This window comes from Macaca nemestrina, chromosome 3 (assembly GCF_043159975.1).
Source record: "Macaca nemestrina isolate mMacNem1 chromosome 3, mMacNem.hap1, whole genome shotgun sequence".
NCBI classification, from domain to species: Eukaryota; Metazoa; Chordata; class Mammalia; order Primates; family Cercopithecidae; genus Macaca; species Macaca nemestrina.
Window position 1 is genome coordinate 94,540,650 of NC_092127.1, and position 25,453 is coordinate 94,566,102.

Consider the following 25,453-nt stretch of genomic DNA (forward strand, 5'->3'; position numbering starts at 1 on the left):
AGCCAAAGCAGGCGCATCACCTAAGGTCAGGAGTTCAAGACCAGCCTGGCCAACATGGCGAAACCCCATCTCTACTAAAAATACAAAAATTAGCCAGGCATAGTGGCGCGTGCCTGTAATCCCAGCTACTCAAGAGGCTGAGGCGGGAGAATCACTTGAACCTGAGAGACGGAGGTTGCAGTGAGCAGAGATCTCTGCCACCGCACTCCAGCTGGGGCAACAGAGCGAGACTCCATCTCAAAAAAAAAAAAAAAAAAAGAAAAAGATAAAGAAAAATGCATTTAACACACCTAACTTACAAAACATCAAAGCTTAGCTTAGCCTACCTGAAATGTGCTCACATTAGCCTACAGTTAGGTAAAATCATCTAACAAAAAGCCTATTTTATAATAAAGTATTGAATACCTCATGTTATTTAATGAACACTGTACTGAAAGTGAAAAACAAAATGGTTTCACACCATCGTAAAGTCAAAAATTCATAAGTCAACCTTTGTAAATTGAGGACCATTTGGTAGACATAGATACAGGTATATATAGATACAAAATGTATCTATACACACACATTGCATATACCAAAGGTATTTTATTATATTTTAAAGTAAACTTTAAAAACAATTGATAAAACCTCTTCACAAATTTGATAATGCTACTCCTTCCTTAAAACTGTTCATGTTCTTATATGCATTTGTCAAAATTAGAATTATGTGATTGTATACTGAATAGCTCCTTTATTAGCTAGTGTGGCAGTTGCGTGGCAGCAGGTACCATTTCTCTCTTGTTCACACCTATCTTCCTGAAGCATGTTTTGAAAGAATGTATAATCTGTGCCTTTATATATACATATGTATGAATGTATGTATGTATGAGTGTATATACATATATAAATGAGTATATATGAAGAAAAAAACGGCTAGATGGATATCTACCAAAATATGCTTATTTTCTCTAAAGGGCAGATGAATTTCTTTTTTTCTGTATCTTCCAAATGTTTTTCAATATATGTGTAACTGTTTCGCAAACAGAAAATAGCTATTAAATATTTTCTTAAAGAGAAATGTTATTAAAAGGTAACAAGGAATAAGGAAAACAACAGCATTAGCTTGAAAAGTTACTTAAACTCAAATGATTTCATTGTCTCTGGATTGAAGATGGCCTCAAAAGGGATTACTCCATGTACTCAGGAAAAGCACAATGTAAAGAAAACCAATTAACTAGTTTTAAATAATAAAATTAAAATTATATGAAGACAACAAAAGATTATAAAGTCCAACAACAAAAGACAGGATGAATAGCTCGTTCTTGGCAAAGACTTTTATGATAGTCATTTTTCAAAGACAAATTATCTGTGGAGATAACACTGGAACAATGTAAATAAATATACTGACAATGTGAAAGAAGAGATTTTTTAAAAATGTATTTTCAGAAAATATTTTCACATTTCCCACAAGCTTACCGAATTTATTCATCCTCCAATGACATGGCCATATAATACTCTCTGTGGAAAGCTGAATTTCTTGATAAGAAATGGATTTCAAACATGCAGGTGGTAAACATAACACATGGAGACCTCTGTAATCTGGCAAGGAGGGATGGGCTGCAGGACCATCCACACGACACACTAAGGTAATCCAAATAGTGAGTGGGGCAGTGGTTCACACACTTCTTTAGGGCCCACAATAACCACAAGTGCTCTTTATGGACCCTGTGGATTCTCTATTGAATTCTGATACACTGGATTCTCCCATAATTTGGCTCAGCACTGAATATTTACACTGCCATAAGAATAAAAAAGTTGACTATGGATTTTTAAAATTTATTGTTAAATAATGATGATACTGAGAAGATAGCAAGAGAAGTAGAATTATAAGGTAAAATCTTCACGTATCACAAAAGGAAGTCAGAGGCTAATAACCAAAACTGATCATTTGGCCAGGTGCAGTGGCTCACGCCTGTAATCCCAGCACTTTGGGAGGCCGAAGCAGGCAGATCACTTGAGGTCAGATGTTCAAGACCAGCCTGACCAAGATGGCTAAATGCTGTCTCTATTAAAAATGCAAAAATTAGTTGGGCATCGTGGCATACACCTGTAATCCCAGCTACTCAGGAGGCTGCGGCAGGAGAATTGCTTCAACCTGGGAGGCGGAGATCTTACCACTGCACTCCAGCCTGGGCATCAGAGTGAGACTCTGTATCAAAATAATAATAATAATAATAATAATAATAAAACTGATAACTTAAAAGTTAGCAGATGGTTAGTATTTAGAAATATAAAGGTAAATACTAGGAGAAGTCATTGGTTGCCTCTGCTAAAAGAGACCAGGTAAGGGGAGGAGCAAAAAAGAAGTGACTGGGGTTTTTCTTGTATTAGTTGACACTATATTTCTAGCTATTCTTCTCCTGCTTCAGATGCAGTAATCAACATAGACTACCAAAGTCACGTTTATCTTGCCCTGCCCCTTCTAGAGTTTCTGACCATGTCATAGATGTGCCTGATATTATCCTGACATGCATATTTTTTTCTGCTGCCACCATATAAAACTAGATCACTCTTTTTTAATCAATTTCTACTACTATAATTTTATGAAGCAAAATCTAAGGGGAAAAGATCTTTTCCTTCTCTATGATTCTACTTTCTTATATTTTTTTCTTATGAAAAATTTCATATTCGGGCTTTATATTTATATATTAGTATATATAATTTTACCAAGAGTAGACTTTGCTATAAAGAGATTTTTATATTTATCTGCATTCAATTGGTCAATGAATTCTCTATTGGGATCATATGCATAATCAGAAATTAATTTTAATGCAGCCTCTTACAAGCTCTTAAACATAAAGACAATATTTATAGAGTTGGAATTTAATCTATTGCTTTTTTATTTTAAAAAGACTCTAAATCTCACATATAATCCCTTTCCTAACACAAGCTTTGAAAACAGCTTTTAAGCAATACTTTCATTTTTCCCTTATTTTTCCAACCACAAGAATGTTGCCCACATTTCTTTAAACAAATCCCTCAGCCACTCAACTTGATAACTTGTAGATATTTTTAAATTATGCTAGAGTATATATTACATTGTCAAAAAACAGTTGTCACTAAATGGAATAGAAGACTTAGGAGATTAAACTTCTCAAGATTCTGAAAATAGTTAACTGTGATGATATATAAAAAATAGCCATCAAAGTCTTTGTTTTACAACCACAGTAATAAAAATTTGTATATATATCCACAGCTCATCCTAGCTACAAAATCACACTCTTATTAGGCATTAAGTAGCTATTGAGAACAGTGATTAAGTAAGCTTCAAAATCATTAGGCACAGTCCAAAATCTTACCTTAGTTTAAGTAAACTTTACTACATAATATCTTTGCCTAATAATCAGCTCATCATATACAGGAAAAAAGTCAATCAGTCCTTCTGTAGAGAATGAATAATGTATTTCCTAAAGCCAAAAAAAAAAAAAAAAAGACATTCTTCCACCTCTCCATATCATCTTTGAGAACAATTTATACTCAACTGCACAGGAAAACTATTCTTTCTGAGATGACCTCAGTTGTGACCACTTGTTTCCTTTATGCGTCATATACCAGACACAGTAGCTGGTTAGGTAATTATTATTTTGCCTCAATTTAATTTCTCATGTTTATGTATATTTTAGCATTGCCTGTGTGTCAAGAGTTTTTCGTGTACTGAAAGAGATACTACATAGCTGAATAAAAAGTGACTCCTTCTTCCAAAGATCTTAACATTTATTTGGGGAGATGAAATGAATAAGCAATACAGGGCTGTGGTTAAAAACATGGGCTATGAAGTGAAAAAAATTTGACTCTAGAATTAAAAATCTCTGACAATGAAACCCAGTAATCTGTTTCATGCGTTTCAAACTCAATAAACTCTCAGGGTCTTGATTTGGGAGAATCCAAGAGATACCCTTTGATTTACTGAAAACTTACAAAGTTATTAAGGTCCAGCTTTAGCACAAGTCATTTATGGGGCTCTTTGCAAACAGAGTCAATCTAGTAGTTTCAGACTACTAATTTTTCTGTCCTTAGCCTTTGGCAGCACTATTGGCATTAAACAGGTATACAACAAGCTAAGTTTGTTAAATAATGTTAATAAATAATATCGCTTCACTGAAAATAACTGTGGATTTAACTGAGTTAGAACCAGACTGGCTATAAAACCCTGAGATAGAAATGATCTTTTTTAGCAGAGGCATTACAATGATTATAGCCTCATGTCACCAGTTATATACTGTCCTTAGCTTTATACTTTGATACATAATTGGATATCTTTTCGTCTTGTTCTTCAAAATTTTCTAAACTCTTCTTGGGCCTCTGCCTTTCCTTTTGAATTTTAAATTGGTATATTAAGTTCAAGCTGTTATTCTTTTTTCTTAGCATGTTTCCTATTCTCTTACTTCTTTCTGCATCTATTTACTTTTATTGCCATAAGGACCTCAACCTCAGTTCAGGTGAGTATATTTCAAAGAAAAGTTACATACTATTTTCATGACCTTCTTTCTAGCAATGCTTGTACAAGAAGATGCCAAAATACTATATTCAGTAATTTTCAATATGAAAAATAAAACCACCATTAACTGCAGATATCAGAACTGTTCCCTTCTGCTCCTCAAGTATGGAGAATTACAGTTGACCACCACAAAATTCCAAAATTGGAGTTTCAGAATTCCAAACTTTTAGAGTTCCAAAATGAGTTATTTATAGACTTGCAAGTCATCAAAGCTTAAGTCAATCTGTGGTGTGTCTAATGGGTACTTTGAATTGTATCAACTAAGCTAAAATGCTACTAGAGATAATACACCAAAGTTATTCTGAGAAGTGATGATAAGCTCTAGCCAAAGCCACACTGTTTGCTTGCATCATTCAGTGTGTGACAACAGATAGAGCTTAAAATAATTTTACAAGGACAATGGCATTTGCTAAATGCTTGAGACTAAGTCTTTGAAATTTCTCATTTTCTGTTATTCACTTACTCTGTACACATTGGGAAGTAATTGAAAGATTTCTACTAAATAGATAATACATAAATCTTTCAGAAATGTCCTAACCTTGAATCTAAAAAGTGAGAATAAAACATATTTTATATAGAAAAATAATCCATATGCAATCATAGCTTAGGAGAAGAATATTTAAGACAAGGGAGATGTCTTGAAGCAAACCTTATAAAGTGAGCAAACAACAAAAATGTATTCAGATGACAATTCTACTGAATTATTATGTAATTATATAAAATTACATTACCATATAACTTCCATATACTTAATATGTGTATTTATGTGTATGCTGGATACTATACCACTGACTTATGTAAGGAAGTATATAAAATGAAGCTTTCTATTCTGTAAATCATTATACAAATATGAGGTACTGGTATCATCATTTTATTGAAGATTTTATACAGAACATAAGAATTTTTTTTTCTTGAGACGGGAGTCTCGTTCTGTCACCCAGGCTGGAGTGCAGTGGCGTAATCTCAGCTCACTGCAACCTCTGCTTCTTGGGTTCAAGTGATTCTCCTGCCTCAGCCTCCTGAGCAGTTGGGTAACTCCCAAGTAACTGCTACTGGTAAAAAAGCCAGTAGAGCCAGTGAGACAAAGGGAAATTATGTTAATTGAGCACAGAATACTTCATCCAAATTGCACTCTAACATGTGTGTACAGTATCTACAAATGTACACAAATACTACGCATACTGTTTTACATTATGCTTTTTTAACTCAACATTTTAAACTTTAGCTTATTTTTATTTGCTCAAAAACTGTTCATTTAAAAAATAATACATATTGTTCCATTATACAGACAGACGAAGACATATTGACTCCATTTCCTGCTGATGAACATTTAGCTTGCTGTTAATCCTTTAATAATTTACTTCAAATATACTTCATTTTACACATTTGTGAGTATATCTATCCAATACATTTATAGAAATGGAATGGATAGGTCAGAGGGTATAACCATTCCCTTCAGAAGGGAACAACCCTACAGACATCCTGCCCATCAAAGGCCTTTTCTAGGAATGCATACAAATAGGCAATCTACAGGAGAATGAGAATGCATACATCAAGACAGAGAAAAAAGGGTACAGAGGTTAATTAGCAACTAACCCTCTACTCCATATAGAACCTCCTCACATATAAGAATATGACGCTTGGCAGGCATTATGTTACCCCAGAATGCTAGCACACAAATGAAGGTCAATTAACTCTGCGTATAGTGTTCTTAACTTTAGGACCAAGAGCAAATACACACAAAACTGATGTTTTCTACAAACAAGTATTAGAAACCAAGGATGTAGGAAACTTAAGAGTAACCAATTAAAGCAAAACATGAATTAACAACCTCATGTAGATACTGAGTACCTTATATGGCTTTTTTTTTTTCTTTTAACTTAGCACCTTAGATGGCTTTTTCAACTCAAGAAATATTGCTAAGGCAATGGAAAGCATAGGGTTAGGCAAAACACTTGTGAGTCAGGTATTTATTTATACATATAAGGAAGAAACTGAGACAGAAGAGGAAGAGCATGGCCAGCCACGGGACATCAAATCACCACTGGCAAGGTAACTACATAGCAAAAGTGGTGAGCTGAGAAAGACCAATTTATCTGTGAACTATACTAAGCTTAGAGGGAAGTGGGTGTGCCCTAAAGAAGATTAGATGAATTCCTAACATGTTTTTAAAGTAGAATAATGTGAGTCAGTCAGAGGGAGTAAACAGGCACTTTATATCTGATGTCTTTTGGTTCACCCCTTTATTTCCTCTCTTATCTTCCCTTAGAAAAATGTCATGAAAACAATCCAATTCCTTATCTCTTTCTAAATTGAAAATTGGATGTATATGAACTTTCTACTGAATCTACTAAAACATCAGCAATAGCTCTCCAATTTCCTGCTGTAGACCTCTAAGAGGGTGAGGCAAAATGAAAATATTTCATCTAACTCCTATCTTCCTGCTAGTAAATAAATTTATGTTCAAAGTATTTTCCTTCTAGTCTTAAAGACCTCTTTTCAAAAATGTCAGGACAAATGGATTTCAAAAGTAAAGGCTTAGAGTTTAGAATGAATGTTGGATGGCACTCCATTTGAGTGGTAGGTATGGGCTCTTCTGGATTAAGTAGCCTGGGTTCAAATGCTGAATCAGTTATTGATGAGTAACCTTGTGTAAGTTACTCAACCTTCCATTTCTTTATTAAGAAAAAAAAAAGTTCTCTAGCACACACAACAACGTGTGAAAGAACAAAGAGTACAGTCAGCATCAAGAAAATCAGGGTAAAATTAAAAGTGTCATAAAAGCACCCTCAGTGAGTAGATGTTAAGATATATCAACTACGATAATGGTGAGAGACTTGATGATAGATAAGGATGGGAACAGGCCTTTTTTTGGTAAAAAACAAACAACCAAAAGATCACTTAATAGCACTGTGCTTACCAGGAGTGAGAAGAGATGGCAAACACTGACATTTTCTCAATAATAGTCCTGAATGACTCTGGTACAGAAAATCTCTACAATGTAGGAGTACAGTTACCTGCATAAAGTACTAGGAAACTACAAGACCAACCAATCAACCAACATGAGAAGTCTGGAAAGGAGTCTGAATATAATTCTGGCAAACAGGTGGTAACAAAATACATCAGTCAGACCTCCTATCTCACATAATCTACACTGTTATAGTCAGTTCAGTATGCATAATTTACCCTTTCAGAAGACAAAATGTGTTAGATAGAATAATGGCTTCCCAAAGATGTCCCTGTCCTAATCCCCAGAACCTATGAATATGTTACATTAACATGCAGAAGGGAATTTAGGGTACCAGATGGAATTAAGGCTGCTAATTAGATGATCTTAAAATAGGAAGATTATCCTAGATTATCCAGTGGGCCTACTGTAATCACAAGGGCCCTCAAATGTGGAAGAGGGAGAAAGAAGAGTCACTGTTAGACGTGATGTGAGACAGACCCCTTAGTCACTGTTGCCTTTGAAGACAAAATGAATGCAAGTCAAGGAATGCAGGTAGTCTCCAGAAACTGGAAATGGCAAGAGAAATGATTCTCCCCAAGAACCTTCAGAAGGAAGGTCGACCCCTTAATTTTAGCCTAGTGAAGCCCATTTCAGACCTGTAACCTCCAAAACTGTAAACCAATAAACTTGGGGGTTTGGGGGGTGCGATTTGGCAACTAAGTTGGTAATTTGTTACAGCAGGAAAAAGAAACTAATACACAGGTAAATAATTTTTGGAAAACTTTTATGAAAATGTTATAGTAAGCATTTTTTTAATTGATGTCAATTTACCTAGCAAATTCAGTTATTCAGAATTAACCATGTCCTGGGGTTTCGGGGATAACTGAAGTTTTGCCACTTTAGATATATATTTATTTTTTCCTTAAGCCCTAAGATCATTAACAGTTAAGTGTAAAACCTAGATGTTACAATGTTAATTAATATAACCACAAAATAATTCACATGCAATTTCAAATACCTTAAATCCCTTGAATATTCAGGTTGAAAAAGGTTGGGGAGGGGGGTCTAATGTCAAAAGAGTGCTAGGGTTGAACATATTAAGTAAAAATTTTAAATAATATATATATATTAAAACACTAATGTTAAAAAATTTAATATCGCTGGTGTTTTTGCACCACTTACTGTAGATTTAGCTTTATATTTTAAAAAATACTTCAAGTTGATAGAAGAGGTATTGTAAAAATCAAGAACACCTATGAATAAAAATATCTTCTATTGATGACAGCAAATTTAATTTGTATTTAGTATCAGACAGATAATTAAGCCACATTAAAGTATTTCCCTAAAGAGTATTAGGAAAAAGAATCTGTTTGGAACTTCTTGAAAGTAATAAATTCCAAAGATTTCCTGATAGCTTTTGTTTGATAACAATTTAGAAGTGAATGTAAAGAGGAAAAAAAACTACTTACATTTGCTTCTCCAGATAAAGTTTACCTTTTTTTTTTTTTACTGTTACTTCCAATGCAAAACTATTCTGCTTGGAACAGAAGTGAGGTTGTGTGTATATAGATGTGTGGGGCCGGGTGGGGTGAGGTAGGCGGTAAGGTTTAAATGGGATATAGTAAGGAACAAAGCATTTTCTACTCCAGGAGAAATTAATACCAGGGACAGTACTGACCATGCAGTATCATTTGGGTCAGAATATTTTAAAAATCCATCATAATGTTCAGTTCTATGAGGATATCCTCTTCCCAAAGCAAGCATCATAAATGGTCAAAACAAATTTCATATCCATCATTTGTATAATCTGCACAAAAGTGGAAAACAAATATTTATAAATAGTATTGAACTGAGTTACAACCTCACAGCTTTTTGCATTATATAATCAATAGCTCCACTTAAGACAAATAGAATAGACAATAGTCTAAGAGTTGTTATAAAATGTCGTGAAATAAGACATATTTCAAAAAACACTTTTATGAAAATACACTTTTGAAGGCTGCTCAGTTGTCAATGATTTAACAGGACAAGAAAACACAATATATTGGGAAAAAATATTAGGCCTTTCATGAGAAATTAGATGAAAAATACATCTGACTACCATGATCTTAACAAACAGACTTACACAAGTGTGAAATGCATACAAGAATAAGAGAACAACTAGACTAGGGCAGTTTGTTTTATTCAGCATCCAGCCATCTCAACAATCATCTACTAAAAAATGACTATAAAAATGAAAGATGATTGTGTTTCCTGTCTAGGAAATATTATTCACAATTGGAACACAGTGCTCTTAAGAAGAAACAGTGACCTCCAACCTTAACAAAAATATCTTCTTAGGAAGGGGCTATCAGCCACAAAATGCCAAAAGTACAATAATCCAATGTTGTGATCTGAGCAACATTCTTTCTCATAATTTTCCCATTTTTGGTATGTGTGTCAGGCACTAAGTAAGAGAAATGATCCTTCCCCCCCCCAGAAAAACATACACAAACAGTGAAACTACTGTGTGTTGAGAGAGATACCACAAACAGGCAAAGCAAATATTATTTGGGCTTCTAAAAAGATATCATATGAGTATACGGTTAACAAAAGATGCTGACATATTAGAGGTGTAAAAATTTAAAGGAGCAAGCACCATCATTTGTGATGTAAAAAACGGTCCCAAGAGTTTTATTGCTACATTAGAGGTATACATAAGCCTGAAGAAAATCATAGACATTCGAGTTATATTTTTAAAAATATTTACATGCTTAATTTAGGCAAACTCTCAAATTCTGAGGCTTAACTTTTTAAAGTAAACTAACTACAAAATAGGAATTCCTAATTTATGGGTAGATAAACCCACAGAATTGAAGTAGCTTCCTCATAGCCAGTAAGTGATGAAGTCAGGTTTAGAACTCTGATATTTCTGATTCGTCTCATTAACCAGAAAAACAGGTCTATGCTGTTGTCAAAGTAGTGAACTGACTTTTCTTCTGCTCAATTTAACCATGGCAAGGTACTGCTAATCTTTGCATCAAGAGATTCATCAATAAATCTTACGCACATACTTCCCAAAACAGAGGTTACCTAAGCAGTAGCAAAACTGACCAGATATTAACTGGCTGTTGTGGTACATACCTGTAATTCCAGCTACTAAGGAGGCTAAGGCATGAGAATCACTTGAGCCTGAGAGGCGGAGGTTGTAGTGAGCTGAGATTGCGCCACTGCACTCCAGCCTGGGCAACAGAGTGAGTGAATTCATCCTTAATTAAATAAAGGACTAGATTTCATACAGAAAATGCCTCAAAACAGACCCTCTACAAATCAGAATAAATCAGCATGGCATAACAGTGTGGTGGTGGAGATGCATAGCTCCTAGTCATAATGCCTGGCCAGTGCCAGCTTCACCGCTTACTCAACGTATCCCTATAAAATTGGGAAAATAAGAATATGTACCACTCTTGAGCCACTTGCTCGAGCCCACTCCCACTCTGTGGAGTGTACTTTTGCTTCAATAAATCTATGCTTTTGTCTTCAAAACAAAACAAAAAAGAATATGTACCTATATGGGTTGAATGGTGGTCCCCCAAAGAGATGTGTCCATATCCCAATACCCAGATCCTATGAATGTTACCTATTCGGGAAAAGGGTCTTTGCAGATGTAATTAAGTTTAAAACCTTGAGATGGGATCATCCCAGATTATACTCAGGTAGACCCTAAATCCAATGACGAATGTCCTTATAAGAAACAAAAGAGGAGAGGACACAGACCAACTAAGAGGAAGAGACAAGCTGACCAAAGAGGCAGAGGCCGGAGTGATGCAACTGCAAGGAATGCCAAAATGATCACAAGTGTTGGCGAGGATGTGAGGAAAAGGAAACCCTTGATGTATTGTTAGTGGGAATGTAAACTAGTACAACCATTACGGAAAACTGTGTGGAGGTTCTTTAAAAAATTAGAAGTAGAACTACCATATGACCCAACAATCCCACTCTTTGGTATATATTCAAAGGAAATGAAGTCAGCATGTTGAAGAGATATCTATACTCCCATAATATGGAATCAACCTAAGTGTCCATCAATAAATGCAAGGATAAAGAAAACACACACACACAGACACACACACAAACACAATGGAATACTATTCAGCCTTAAAAATGAAGGAAATCATGTCATTTGTGAAAACGTGCATGAACCTGGAGGACGTTATGTTAAGTGAAATAAGTCAGACACGGACAAATAACGCATGATCTCCTATGTGGAATCTAACAAAGTTGAACTCACGGAAGCGCAGAATAGAACGGTGGTCACTGATGGAGGTGGGCTGGGGAGATGTTGGTCAAAGGATATAAAATTTCAGTTAGGAGGAGTAAGTTCAGAAGACATTGTAAAACATGGTGATTATACTTAATAACAATGTAGTATATTCTTAAAAATTGCTGAGAGAATAGATATTAAGTGCTCTCACCCCAAAAAATTGGTATGTGGGATAATACATATGTTAATTAGCTAGGTTTTGCATCCCACAATATATACATATTTCAAAACATCATGTTGTACATGATAAACATATACAACTTTTATTTATAAATTTTAAAAATTAGGAAAAAAAAAAAAAAAAAAGAACTGCCAACAGCCACCTGAAGATGGAGGAAGGAAAGAAGGATTCTCCTAGAGGGAATGTGATCTTGCTAGCACCTTGATTTGGGACTTGCCTCCAAAACTGGGAGAGAATAAATTTCTGTTGTTTTAAATCCCCCAGTTTGTGGTAATTTATACAGCAGTCACAGGAAACTAGTATTGTACCCAAAAAGAGTTTTAAAAGGATCTGATAAAACAGTGTATGCAAAGCACCTTCATCGGAGTAATGACTACTAGTGAATGAAAATATATGAGGGGCTGACCATTCTGTCCACTTTTGCATTTTCCCAGGGTGGAAAACGTCACATAGTTCTTTCTTCCTTGTGAAATGAATTACAAAAATATACTTAGTGCCTTAGTAAGTATATTTTTTTAAATTAGTAATTATAATCATTAAACTTTGTTTTTAGGAAGTAATTTTGTTTTAATATTTTTTCTCATTTATTTTAACTTATGCTTATCAACTTCATTTATTTCTATACTTTGGTTTCCTAATTCTTGATAAAAGCACTTTTACAAAGTTTTCATCCATTGGGTGCAACACTCAGTTTAACACATATTTTAGCACACATCAAGTGGTAAGTTTGCAGAAAATGTCAGGGCATACTACTGAAAGCAAAAGAGGAATGGCCTTTGGCCTTAGGGAACTTACAGTCCAGTGGCAGGTGTGAATGAGGTTTTACATGGATGACATTTTTTTTTTTCCTCCTAAGGCCAAGACATTGGAAAATTGGGAAGCGGTGGTGTATGTTAGGAGATACTAAGTATTCTACATCCCTAAGAGAGAAAGTATAATGGCATACGAGGCTCCAGCTCTGACCTTAGAGAAACCAGGAAGCTGGGGATCTCACCAGCCCACACGAATTTGTCTCAAACAGTTTTAGACATACAAAGGAAGATGAAGTATGCAAGCAAATGACACACAGTTCTCCTAGAAGTTTGTATCATTCTGATGACCTCTCTTATACTGACTTCTGTTACAGGTTTTGACTTAGCTGTCATACTATAGCAAATACTCCTGAAAGATGAGTACTCTGTATCTTTTTCTTTTTGTAACTGCACAACAATTAATGCAGACTCATACCAACCGAAAACTGACAAGTAAGTTTTAAATGAATGAGTATATTTATGTTGCTAATGGGAGGCAAGAAAAGGGAAATACTAAACAAAAGGAGCAGAACAGAGTTTTAAATGGAAGGTAAGCAATGGAAAGGAGACAATAAGACACGGATCAGCACAGCTGCTCAAAATAAAGTCACTCAACCAGTTTTAGGACTTTCAACACTCATCACTGGAACTCTCATTCCTCCACCCCAACTCTCTCCTAGCGCCCAGGCCTTCATTAGTTCCCATCTACACTTGTGAAACAGTCTCCTCTGATTGGTCTCTTTTTTCCCTCCCTACACATATTACACAGCCAGAATACCTGTGTTTTTCATCCCGGCTGTGTGACCTTTGGCAAATTATTTAGACACTGCTCCTCTACTTCCTCATTTTTATTAAAAGAATAATAGTAGTATCTATGCCTCACAGAGTTCTTGAAAGGATTAAGTGAGTCATATTTAAGCATTTAAAAGAATGTCTGACACACGTTACCTGCTCTATAAGTATTATTATTGTTAGTATTATTATATATTTTATTATTGCCTTATAAAAAACTCTCCCACAGTTTCCCACTAACTTAGAAACAAAATTCAAAATTTTCCTTATGTCAGCTAAGACTTTTTATAATCTGAACCCTCCCAACCCTCTAACCATCTCCCAACTCTTCCTGCCCCCTCAAAAAATCTGTATTTTTGCCCCACTGAACTACTGATAAGTTCTCAGAACTGAGTGCATCTTTGCTTAAACTGTCCTCTCTGCCTAGGATGGCCTCCTTCCTCCTATCAACCACCTAGAAAATTCTGTATTCAAGTTTCAGTTTATGCATTGTCTCCTGGAACATGCTGACTTCTCCACACTCCTTTCTCTCTGCTCCAGTTGCTTCTTGTACATACCTACCTTCTGAGAATCATCCACCTGTATTATAAATATTGTCACTTTATATGTCTGTTTCTTTCCATTAGGAGCTTCTTGAACTGAGAGGTGCATTTCTTTTATCTACCTATTCCCTAATCCTAGCGTAGACCTGGCATACTACTACAGTGAAATAAATGCCTACAGAAGAGAGAAAGAAAAGAAATGAGGGAAAGAGGGTGTTTTTTTCCTTTATATATCATGGGTGGCCCCAATCCTCTTCTGCATTCTTCCATTTCCCATATAAGTCCTCTTTAGCCAACAAGTTCAGCCTAAAGCACATGTGACAGATTTTCTACACTACAAATGAATTCTGGGGTATGAATTATATATTATACATAGATATATATAAGTACAAGTAATGGGGAACTCTGTTCATCTTGTTACTTATTCACATATTACTAAGGTTTGTACAATCCTTTCATGCTTCTTTTCCTAATCTATGCTTGATCCCAACCTCCAGTCCAGTTCATCTCATGTGATTCCTGGGAAAACTGAGTACTCTACTAACTTATTACTTGCCCTGTCTTTTAATCATGGAATCCCTCTAAACTAGGATCTCTCTTCTTGAAGATCCCAGCAAACTTTATCACTGTCCTTAGTTTTGAAAATTCTTTTCAGAATCTCAAACTTGAAGTGACTAAACAATGCTACTCTGCTCTCTCCTACCATCATCATTCATCCCAATCTGTTGTTACATTAACACTTTTCCAATTTCTGTAATTCAGTTACATAAGGTTTATTCAAGCTCTACATATACATAGTTGAGAGAGGACATTTTGGTACCCTAGAATCAAGTGGAGGGATTTTGAGGCTCTAAAGAAAGAAGAAATTCAGGAAAATAAGCAACTTAAAGAAAGTATAAGAAAAGGTTACAGCAAATGGAAAACATGCTGGTTTCTTTAACAGTTATGGTATTTGCTATAAACCAATTTACCACTAAATCCAGAATTTCCCATTCTCAGCATAAGATACTGACTGATGGGATACCTAAAAGAATATTGTAATTAGTCCACAAAATAGATGGAGAAAGCAGTAAAGCAAGGTCAACAGGGTGGAAAGGTTAAGATCACAGGTTAATACCAATCTGTTCTTCCTTCCCTCCTCTACCACACAACTCCAATTTCTGGGTCACTACTGTGACAGAGTTGTCACAGAGCTGTCACAGTAGGCAACCTTTTACACAAATCAAAATGAAAGTCTGAATCATAAAAAAAGACAAAGGGCTCTGCTGGTAAATAGCTGGAGTTGCTTCAAACTCTAAAATGCTATGAATTTATGAAGTTTGTTATCAATACTCAAACTTAACCATGTATTTTAATTCAACTAACAAACTATTTCACAGATGAAGATCGTATTAAAGCTACTTTAATTAGTATTAGTGTGCAGAGAATGCACACACTGAAGCTGCTAAGGAAACGAATGAGGTAATACTGATACTGGAATATTTTGTAAGCTACTAATAAAGCAAAAATTTTCAAAGAACATTGACTCCTTGCTAGAAGTTTCCATGGCATTTGAAATTACTGGAATATCAAACAAATGTCTTCATAACTGCCTCTTTCTCTGCCTCCTATGAAATACATTTAATGGCGAAAATTCTTACTGTGTTGTATTTGGAAAAGCAAAACAACTTTTAGAGAAGAAGTATTTATAATTACTGAGCAACAAAAATATTTTTAAATTTCTGTACTTAAAAAGATATATGCAGACAAATCATTACATTGAGAGAAACAAATCTGAGATTGAACTCTGAACTCTTATTTACTTACAAGTAAATAAGAGTTTGAAGTTTAAATAAGATTGAACTCTTATTATAAGTTGTGTGACTCTGAACTACTTACTTAACTCTGTAAAGTAGGACAATAATATCTGCCATAATCAGTTGCTATTAAGATTAAATGACTAATGGATATAAAGTTCCTACCTCAGTAACTTCTTAGAGGTAACAATTTAAAGTGTTTAAGTTATTTTTTCTTTAATATGCTTTACTTACTAAATTCCTACTATATACTAAAAAACAAGCTGCTTCCCTAACAACTTGAACACTTTTTCCCTCATATCTCAGAAGAAATACTATTATCTAAAGTTCTTAGAATCAAGAATATTGTTATAATTTATTTATTTGTGTAAATCCTCTTCAAAGGTAAAATATTTCTTTCAAAACATAAAAATACTTTTCTGTTTTAAGAATAATTTGGGAACCAGAAACATTCTCAGGATAAGAAAACATTCTGGACTAACAAATAACCTATTATTTCAAAGCCTAATTCCAGTAAAACAAAAGAATCTGGAAAGTCCCTCACATTCATTGTAACAGGAAAAAGTGCTATAAATTTCAGCCAAAATAGCCAAGATAAAGGCAGACTTGACTGTAAGAGAGGTATCTGAATGCAGGATTATTCCCTGTGAATTTCACTGTGATGTGGAAATGAACCCTTACTGTATTACCCAAGAAATTAAAAGTTCATAAACAAACAAACAAAAATGAATGAGAGACCATTTTTCATCTGCATTTCAATTTCAGAGAAAGAGTATTAATAGGGATCACTGCAGGTAAAAATAAATTTATTAGGTAGGACCAGTAACATTTGAAAATCTATTTTAAAGCTGATTTACTGTGAAAACACAGGCTTTAAAATACATTAAACAAAAGAGTTTGACAGTGTAAATACTCTGCCGTGTTTTGCACGGCCAACCACTCCCATGTACTTTTCAACTCACATAAAGCCTAAGCTATTTCAGTCTTTGAGACTATAATAGCAACAACAGCCACTGGAAAACAGTTGGGAATGACTTGAATTTCAATCCTTTCAAAAATGTCTGGAGTTATGGACAAAAATGTTTATGTGGAACTCTAAGGAGACTGCTGCCATTAACTACAGGACAATGACCAGCTTGTCACTATTTACCTCACTAATAGCTTGTTAATGATTTCTAAATTTACCAGGCAAAAGTAGTAAAAAGTGCTGTATTTATAAAAGCAGCATTCTCTACAACTCAAGGTAATAAATACATATTTGGTATCTTCTATGACTACATCCAAGCCATGGTGGTAGGCACTGGAGTAGGTAACAAATAAATACACACTGTTTCTGCTTTTGAAGAGTTGGGTATGACTGTGTTACCACTGAATTAGTGAGCACGCCGCATTTTATTCAGCTATTCCTTTTCATCAAGGAAATATGGAGTAATTCTCACTTTAAAACTGAAATTAAGCTATTTTTATTTTTAAAATGACAATAAAGGTGAGGTTAACTTGGTGGAACCCAATGTTATAGAATCATGCTCCTTTTAATCTGCTAATACGCAGATATGGCCAGGAGAATCTTCTCATGTTACTCCTTCAGCTGTCTTCCGGCCTGGGATTTTTCTATCTCTGCTACACTCCTCGCCCTCTTGCTGTCTCTCCTCAGTCTCTCCCTCCCTGCGAGTATCTCTGCTTCCCTGTCTCTACTCCCAGATGGCTTAAAATATTTTTGGTCTGTGCATCCCAACTCATATAAAGTCACACCTGAGGCAGCTGGAGGTAACTGGCACATGGTTTTAAGTGTTTACCAGTGATCCATGAACAAAGTCTGAATAAATCTTCAATATATTTGGATTTTTAAATAAATGTAGATTCTTGTCTATCAAAGTAGAAAATCTACATCTTCATTTAAAACTGCAATACAACATTTATAAAATCTCCAGCTACTAAAAATACAATTATTATCTTAATGTGATGGGAGAAGGGTTGTCCATAAAACACCTGACATTTAAAAAAAAAAAAAAATAGAGGACCTTATGTAAGGTTACAAAGCAGTGCCCAGCACTGTGAGCCCTAGAGCAGGTATGAGAACTTCCTTTCTATCCCCAGTGATCTACACAGCAAATGTTTAATTAGTATATGCTGAAACACGAATCTTAAACATTTTCGTTCAAGATATAAGCATAATGACTAGGAGCTGGGCCTCTCTCCACCACCATGCTGTGATGCCACACTAATTTCCTCTACTCTATTCCTAGTCTGTTTTGAGACATATATACAAAGGCTAATGAACAGGTGGCTACAGATGAAAGCGGGAGGTTCAGGTGAGGAAGGTATCTTCTGGGTAATGGGGTGGATGGTGGGGCCATTCACCAAGACACGTGCAGCGGCAGGAGACACAAATTTGTAAGACAAGGCATAGAGCTTACTTTTGACCACATTGAACTTGCAGAATCTGTAATACATTTTAGTGAGAAACAGTTTCAGTAACATGACAGGAGCAAAGCCAGACTTCAGCGAGCAGAAGAGCAAGAGGAAGGTGAAAGGGACAGAACACTGAGCCTGGGCCTAAGCAGGATAAAATCCTGAGATACTTCTGACTCTTTCTTCATTCTACAATCTATCCAGAACACAACTGTGGCTTACAGAAGTACTGGTCAGTTCTCACTTCTCTAATTTCTCCTGTTTTCTTTTTCAAGCCCTCACTAAGCCAGGTTACTGCAATACTTGCCTGACTAGTCTCCCTGCCTCTTGTTTCTCTCCACCTCCTTCCAAGCAGTCTCACAAAATATGGTCCTGAAAATGTCACTTTTCTGATAAAGCTTTCGATAACACCTCAGCGTCTAAGACCCTTCAAGGCTTAGTATTCTGACCTCACTTTTCTTTCATTCTTTTCTCTATTTCCAGTTGGTCAACATGGTTATCCCAACATCTGCCTGGGGATCTGTCATCTCCATACTACTTCAGAGGATATTCCTCCATCTGAGTATGAAACAGAGAGGGAAGTCTGACTTCCCTCTCTCAGTTTCTCCCTCTTTTCCTCAGTCACACCCATTTTGTTGCCAAGAAACAAAACAAATATGATCTTCTAGAAGTACTTTACAATAGATACCATACTAATACTTATCAACTGAGGAGGGAAACAGGAAGAAAGGAGAGAAAACTTATCTTTATTACGTCCTAGGTTCTTTACATATGCTACTTCATTTAACTTCATTCTTCAAAGCCTAGTCCAGGTTTCTGCATCTCCACAAAGGCTTTCCATTAGAATGGGATCTTTAACTCTCCTTTGAACCCCTGTAGCATATTCTGTCTCATCTGATCCCAATGAAGATATTATAAATAATTTAAAGGCAAAGATTATAAATCTCTTCATATCCACCTCTTATGGCTGCTAGTCATAAGGTAAATCTGAAGGAAAAGTCCAAATGTTTAAATTTAATGAACATTATGAAATTTTAAACCTCAGTAATTAATGATAGTACGGAGGAAGGGTTTTAAAAGAAAATTTCTTCTAAAAGTATCAGAAAAACACGTTCAAAAAATTAGTAATTTTACTTGATTTTAATGTTACTCAGAAAATTACTTTAAAGGGAATATACACGAAAATAAAATGAGAGAAAAACTCACATTTTTGCTTCTCTTTCTGACTTAACCCACAGCAAAGAAGAATTACATTTGCATTGTTCCTCTAAGATGAACATGAGAAGTTAGCAGAATAAACAAGACTAGGTGTGTACTGGTTTCTCTTTGCTGCTACTATCTTTCCTGCCATATGGGCCATAAATTATTGGTTTAGACAATAATTTTGAACCAAAGCAGTAATTAGCTGGCAGTAAACATGTTTGCATCCACTATACTCTTTGAAAAAGCTTTAATTACATTTACATGACCCAAAATCACTCATTTGACTAAGCAGTCCTCTCATCTAAAACTTGCATCATTATCTTTCTGACTTTGTCAGGTAATGACCTACTGACTTCCCTCTCTCTGTTTCTCCCTGTTTCCCTCAGTCACACCCATTTTTGTTGCCAGGAAACAAAACAAATATGATCTTCTAGAAGTACTTTACAATGGATACCATACTAATACTCACTTACTAACTGAGGAGAGAAACAGGAAGAGAGAAAACTCATCTTTATTATGTCCTAGGTTCTTTACATAGGCTATTTCATTCAACCTGTGTAAAAGCCCTGGAAGGCAGGTATTACTGTGCCCATTTACAAGTGGTTAACTGAAACTCAGGTACATAACCTGCCTAAGGTGACATAGCCAGGAAATGGTGAAACCAGGATTTGGACCAAGTTTGCCTAATTTCAAAGCCAATGCCGGTGCCATTCACCTTCTTTACATCTCTATTTCATGGACCTTAAAAATTTAACATATTAAAATTTTCTTTTGCAAAGACTATTTTAGGTGTGATCCCAAAAAAATTTTTAAGATTTAAAACTAAACAGGTGTTTAAACATATTATTCCTGGGATTGCTTTCCCAAAGGACTATAGATTGAAGTAAGTTTTCCTTCAGAGAAATAAATAAGACTTTCATATGTTAAAAAAAAAAAAAAAAAAAAAAAACTTTCAAGATGTAAAGTGAAAGTGAAGAATTTCACAATACAAAATACACCCTAACCAACCCATATTTATCAGATCTGTTTATGGTCAAACTACCACAGACTATTCAGAATTAAAATGAGCCTTCCAGTCCATTTCCAACAATCTTTATCCCTACTGAATTGAAGAAAAAGAGATATATAAGATAAATACTTCTTTTCTATGTCTGCTGATTGATTTGTTGATTGACAATTATGGTCTCTTCCAGTGAGTGTGATGTTGACTAAACAGTCCCTAAAACATATTTTCTTTTTTTTTTTTTTTTTAGATGGAGTCTCACTCTGTCACCCAGGCTGGAGTGCAGTGGTGTGATCTTGGCTCACTGCAACCTCTGCCTCCCAGGTTCAAGTAATTCTCCTGCCTCAGCCTCCCAAGTAGCTGAGAATACAGGAGCGTACCACCGCATCTGGCTAAATATTTTTTTGTATTTTTAGTAGAGACAGGGGTTTCACCATGTTGGTCAGGCTGGTCTTCAACTCCTGACCTCAAATGATCTGCCCACCTCAGCCTCCCAAAATTCTGGAATTACAGGCATGAGCCACAGTGCCTCGTCCCTAAAACTGTTGGAGGCCGAAAGAGTTAGGTCGTGATCAAGTCAGTATACCACCGGAGGCCATATGAATAAGCAGCAAACTGTTTCTCATAAATGCAGAATGTTGGCAAACTGACAAACTGTGTCTGCCACCCAGAAGGGCTGCTGAGGGCAGTCACGACCCAGGCGCAAGTGTTTCTTATGATTAGGCATAATTGAAGCCTGTTAGTAACAATATAAACCTGTGATCAATTAAGTAGCTCACCAATTGATACCTCCTCCTGCCTACTCTTGTTACCCAATAAAAACCAAGGACTGTAGAAGCTTAGGCGGCTGCCTTCGCTCACTAAAAGCAGGGAACCCTTTTCTTCTCTCTTCTTCTCCATTGTAGCCTTTCCTTTAAAACAGTTACTTTTGTCTAAAGTTTTCATTTCTAGGTTTGTCTGTCCCTTCATTCAGTCTGGTAATGATGGTCTAAAGGAATAACAGTAGTAACTGTTGTAATGAAGGTCTCAAGTAGTAACAGTAGTAACTGCTGTAATGATGATCTCGAGTAGTAGTTGTGGCAGTCAGCCACATAAAACATATTTTTGTTTAATTCCTGAATCTTTAGTTACTCACAGAATGCATACATAGAAGCATAGGAATGAACTAGCAAATGCAGTTAACAGGGTTATAAATTTGGGAGAGAAAAATAAAAGATGACTTTCTGACTTAGGGAAACCATATACACAAGTCAGCATCCAAATGAATGTTTCTATCTAGTGGCTCATTAACCTATTAGCTTTTCCCCCCTTTTCCTTTCACTCTAATATACAGGGTCTTTTTAAAGCACACAGAAGAATTTTAGGTATAATTTTTATTACAAAGTACTGACAGGGGAGAGTAAAAAATGAAAAGTACTTTTTAACAGAGATGCAGTTCCTTATAAGTAGAGGAAGAGTCACCCCTATTATGCATCTATCCCATCTTATCAAATATATACAAGGAAACTAGTCATTAAGTCCTTTGCCACAGGAAAGAAAGTAAGGAGGGCATAAGCTTTGAACTGATCTGAGTTTGTTAGGCAAGTCACATAAACTCTCTAGGCCAAGCTTGTCCAACCCGTGGCCCACAGGCTGCATGTGGCCCAGGATGGCTTTGAATGCAGCCCAACACAAATTTGAAAACTTTCTTAAAACATTATGAGATTTTTTTGGTGATTTTTTTTTAACCTCATCAGCTATCGCTAGTATTAGTGTATTGTATGTATGGCCCAAGACAATTATTCTTCCAATGTGGCCCAGGGAAGCCAAAAGATTGGATATCTCTAAGCCATTATATATTCACCTGAAATAGGCTAACTTCTTCTTCAATGAATTGATACAAGGATTTAATGATATATGTAAAAAAAAAAAATTCACAAAGCATGCCAATACATGTTTGTCCTCTTTCCCTTTCCTAAGCAGCATTTCTAATTTTAATGATGGATGGGGGATATAATCAATCAGACTTAGTCCTTCTGAAAAACTGTCATCCTCCAACCTAAGAATTAAAAACAAATAAGCAAAGTAGTAGTAGTAAAAGCTAAACTGAAGAATAAACACTAGAAAAGTACATGAAATACCAAAGAGAAAAAAAAGTAACTTCAAATAGGATGATGTGAAACTCCAATTGTTAAAAGAAAAAAAAATCCAACTAAATATCTTAATTCACATGAACTGAAATATCCCAGACAGAGAACTGAAAACTTCGATTGAAAAAAATACTTTCTAAACTCCTGTCTCTACTCTATTGGTGAAAGAAACATCAGAGTTGAACTCATAAAGCTAACAGTAATGGGATATTAAACAATCCATTAAAATGAGACAAAAGATGGCTAATAGCTTCAGTCTGGTACAACAGCTATTTCTTCTTTTCTCTTATAATCCAATGTAACTATTAAATTACTCCAATCTGTCATTTATTAGCAGTAGTATTTGGACCTCTGGCAATCTTTTTGTTGTTTGAAGGATGAAGAAGAAGGGGAAAGCAGAAAGAGTAATACATCAATATTTTTCAAAACTCAATTCTTCTCGGTCTCTCACTTCCAATCATAACAAGTTATACAATAAATGAAGTTTGAAGAACAAGAAACAAAAATTTAAAAAAACCACAACATGCCACTACTAGTAATATAAAAACAAGGAAGGGTAGAAAAACTATATATATTCTGTGATTCTAAGAGGATTAATTTAACAATATAAAATAAGAATAAAAATACATAGTACTATATTTTCTGATGAATAAATGATGCTTGCATATCCATCTGATCTACCTTTCACCTTAAAGTGAGCAGAACAGTACAAGTCACTTTGTTAACCTGGCACAGTTTAAGATAACTCCAATGAAGAAAGTCCAATTTCCTGATTCTCTCAGCCAAAATAAGCAAACTTAAGTTGGTTTGATCTAACAGCAACTCTAGGGAACTTATCTATTTACAGTTGAAAAACCAGAATAAGAACCACTATTTTTATTACAAAAAGGGAATTTATAAATCACCTATGACCTCATTTTATAGTCTAGAAAATTAAGGCCCAGTAGTTTAGCCACCAGCCCTAAATCATACAATAAGCATGTAACAAGTGTATTTATGTCCTACTACGTAGCTAACTACTGAAATAAATGGAACAGTTAAAAACCTTATTCATCTGATGGCGAGTGATGATGAGCATTTTTTCATGTGTCTGTTGGCTGTCTGAATGTCTTCTTTTGAGAAGTGTCTGTTCATATCCTTTGCCCACTTTTTGAAGGGGTTGTTTTTTTTCTTGTAAATTTGATTGAGTTCTTTATAGGTTCTGCATATTAGCCCTTTGTCGGATGAGTAGATTGCAAAAATTTTCTCCCATTCTGTAGGTTGCCTGTTCACTCTGATGGTAGTTTCTTTTGCTGTGCAGAAGCTCTTTAGTTTAATTAGATCCCATTGGTCAATTTTGGCTTTTGTTGCCATTGCTTTTGGTGTTTTACACATGAAGTCCTTACCCATGCCTATGTCCTGAATGGTATTACCTAGGTTTTCTTCTAGGGTTTGTATGGTTTTAGGTCTAACATTAAAAAATCAGGAAACAACAGGTGCTGGAGAGGATGTGGAGAAATAGTAACACTTTTACATGGTTGGTGGGACTGTAAAGTAGTTTAACCATTGTGGAAAACAGTGTGGCGATTCCTCAAGGATCTAGAACTAGAAATATCATTTGACCCAGCCATCCCATTACTGGGGATATACCCAAAGGATTATAAGTCATGCTGCTATAAAAACACATGCACACATTATATTTATTGCGGCACTATTCACAATAGCAAAGACTTGGAATCAACCCAAATGTCCACCAGTGACAGACTGGATTAAGAAAATGTGGCACATATACACCATGGAATATGATGCAGCCATAAAAAAGGATGAGTTCGTGTCCTTTGTAGGGACATGGATGCAGCTGGAAACCATCATTCTCAGCAAACTATCGCAAGAACAGACAACCAAATACCGCATGTTCTCACTCATAGGTGGCAATTGAACAATGAGATCACTTGGACACAGGAAGGGGATCATCACACACCAGGTCCTACTGTGGGGAGGGGGGAGGGGGGAGGAATAGCATTAGGAAATATACCTAATGTAAATGACGAGTTAATGGGTGCAGCACATCAACATGGCATATGTATACATATGTAACAAACCTGCACGTTGCGCACATGTACCCTAGAACTTAAAGTCTAATAATAATAAAAAAAACCCTTATTCACAGAAACCAGTTCTAATATGGTTAATATTTATTAGACATCAAAGCTTTTGAAAGTAATTTTCTTCTTGTATCAACTGAAATAATTTTTAAAATGATCCACTTTGACTTGGATCAAAATCACAGGCAAAATATATTTGACATTTAAAAATTAGCATTGCTATTTGCCTGACTTCCTGAAGAGTAAAAATAATTTTAAGTAGAATTTTTTATAGTCCAGTTGCAGTACTCCTAGAATTAGTTTCAGGTGCAGAAAAAATTATATATTTTCCATTTTTTTTTCAATGATAAAAGACAAAATAAAGTCATTCACACTTCTATATTCATTAGAAACCCAGAGTATACTGAGTCAAGTCTTATTTTTTAGGATATCATAGAAAGAAAATGTGTTTGCTTTATTATATGCCCCCAAATTAAAGTAGACATAAATAACAGTTACAAAACCACCTGACTCAAGCAAGTATCTTTATCTTACTTTTTCTTATCTAAATCCTATTTTAAGATATTGAGGTTGGGTCTAAAAATGAAACCAAATTTTGAATATACACATACATTTTCTTAAAAATTAGTAGATATATAACAATATTCAATGCAAAAAAATTAACAAAACAAAATTACTGGCAATTTTCTTTTCGAAAATAAAAAATGAGTTTTCTCTCTTATGTTCTCTC

The 25,453-nt window shown here is 35.2% G+C and overlaps 1 protein-coding gene across 19 annotated transcripts in view; it reads right to left on the minus strand.

Annotated features, from left to right (window-relative positions):
• The window catches only part of LOC105479611 (PDZ and LIM domain 5), a 217,707-nt gene that overhangs the window by 109,823 nt on the left and 82,431 nt on the right, over positions 1–25,453 (minus strand). The window contains exon 1 of one of the 19 annotated variants that reach the window (XM_071093305.1): positions 3,339–5,266. The exons of the other annotated variants lie outside the window; for them this stretch is intronic. The gene's annotated coding sequence lies outside the window, so the exon portion shown is untranslated. Of the gene's footprint in view, positions 1–3,338; positions 5,267–25,453 lie in introns of those variants that run through there. 19 annotated transcript variants of the gene reach the window in all.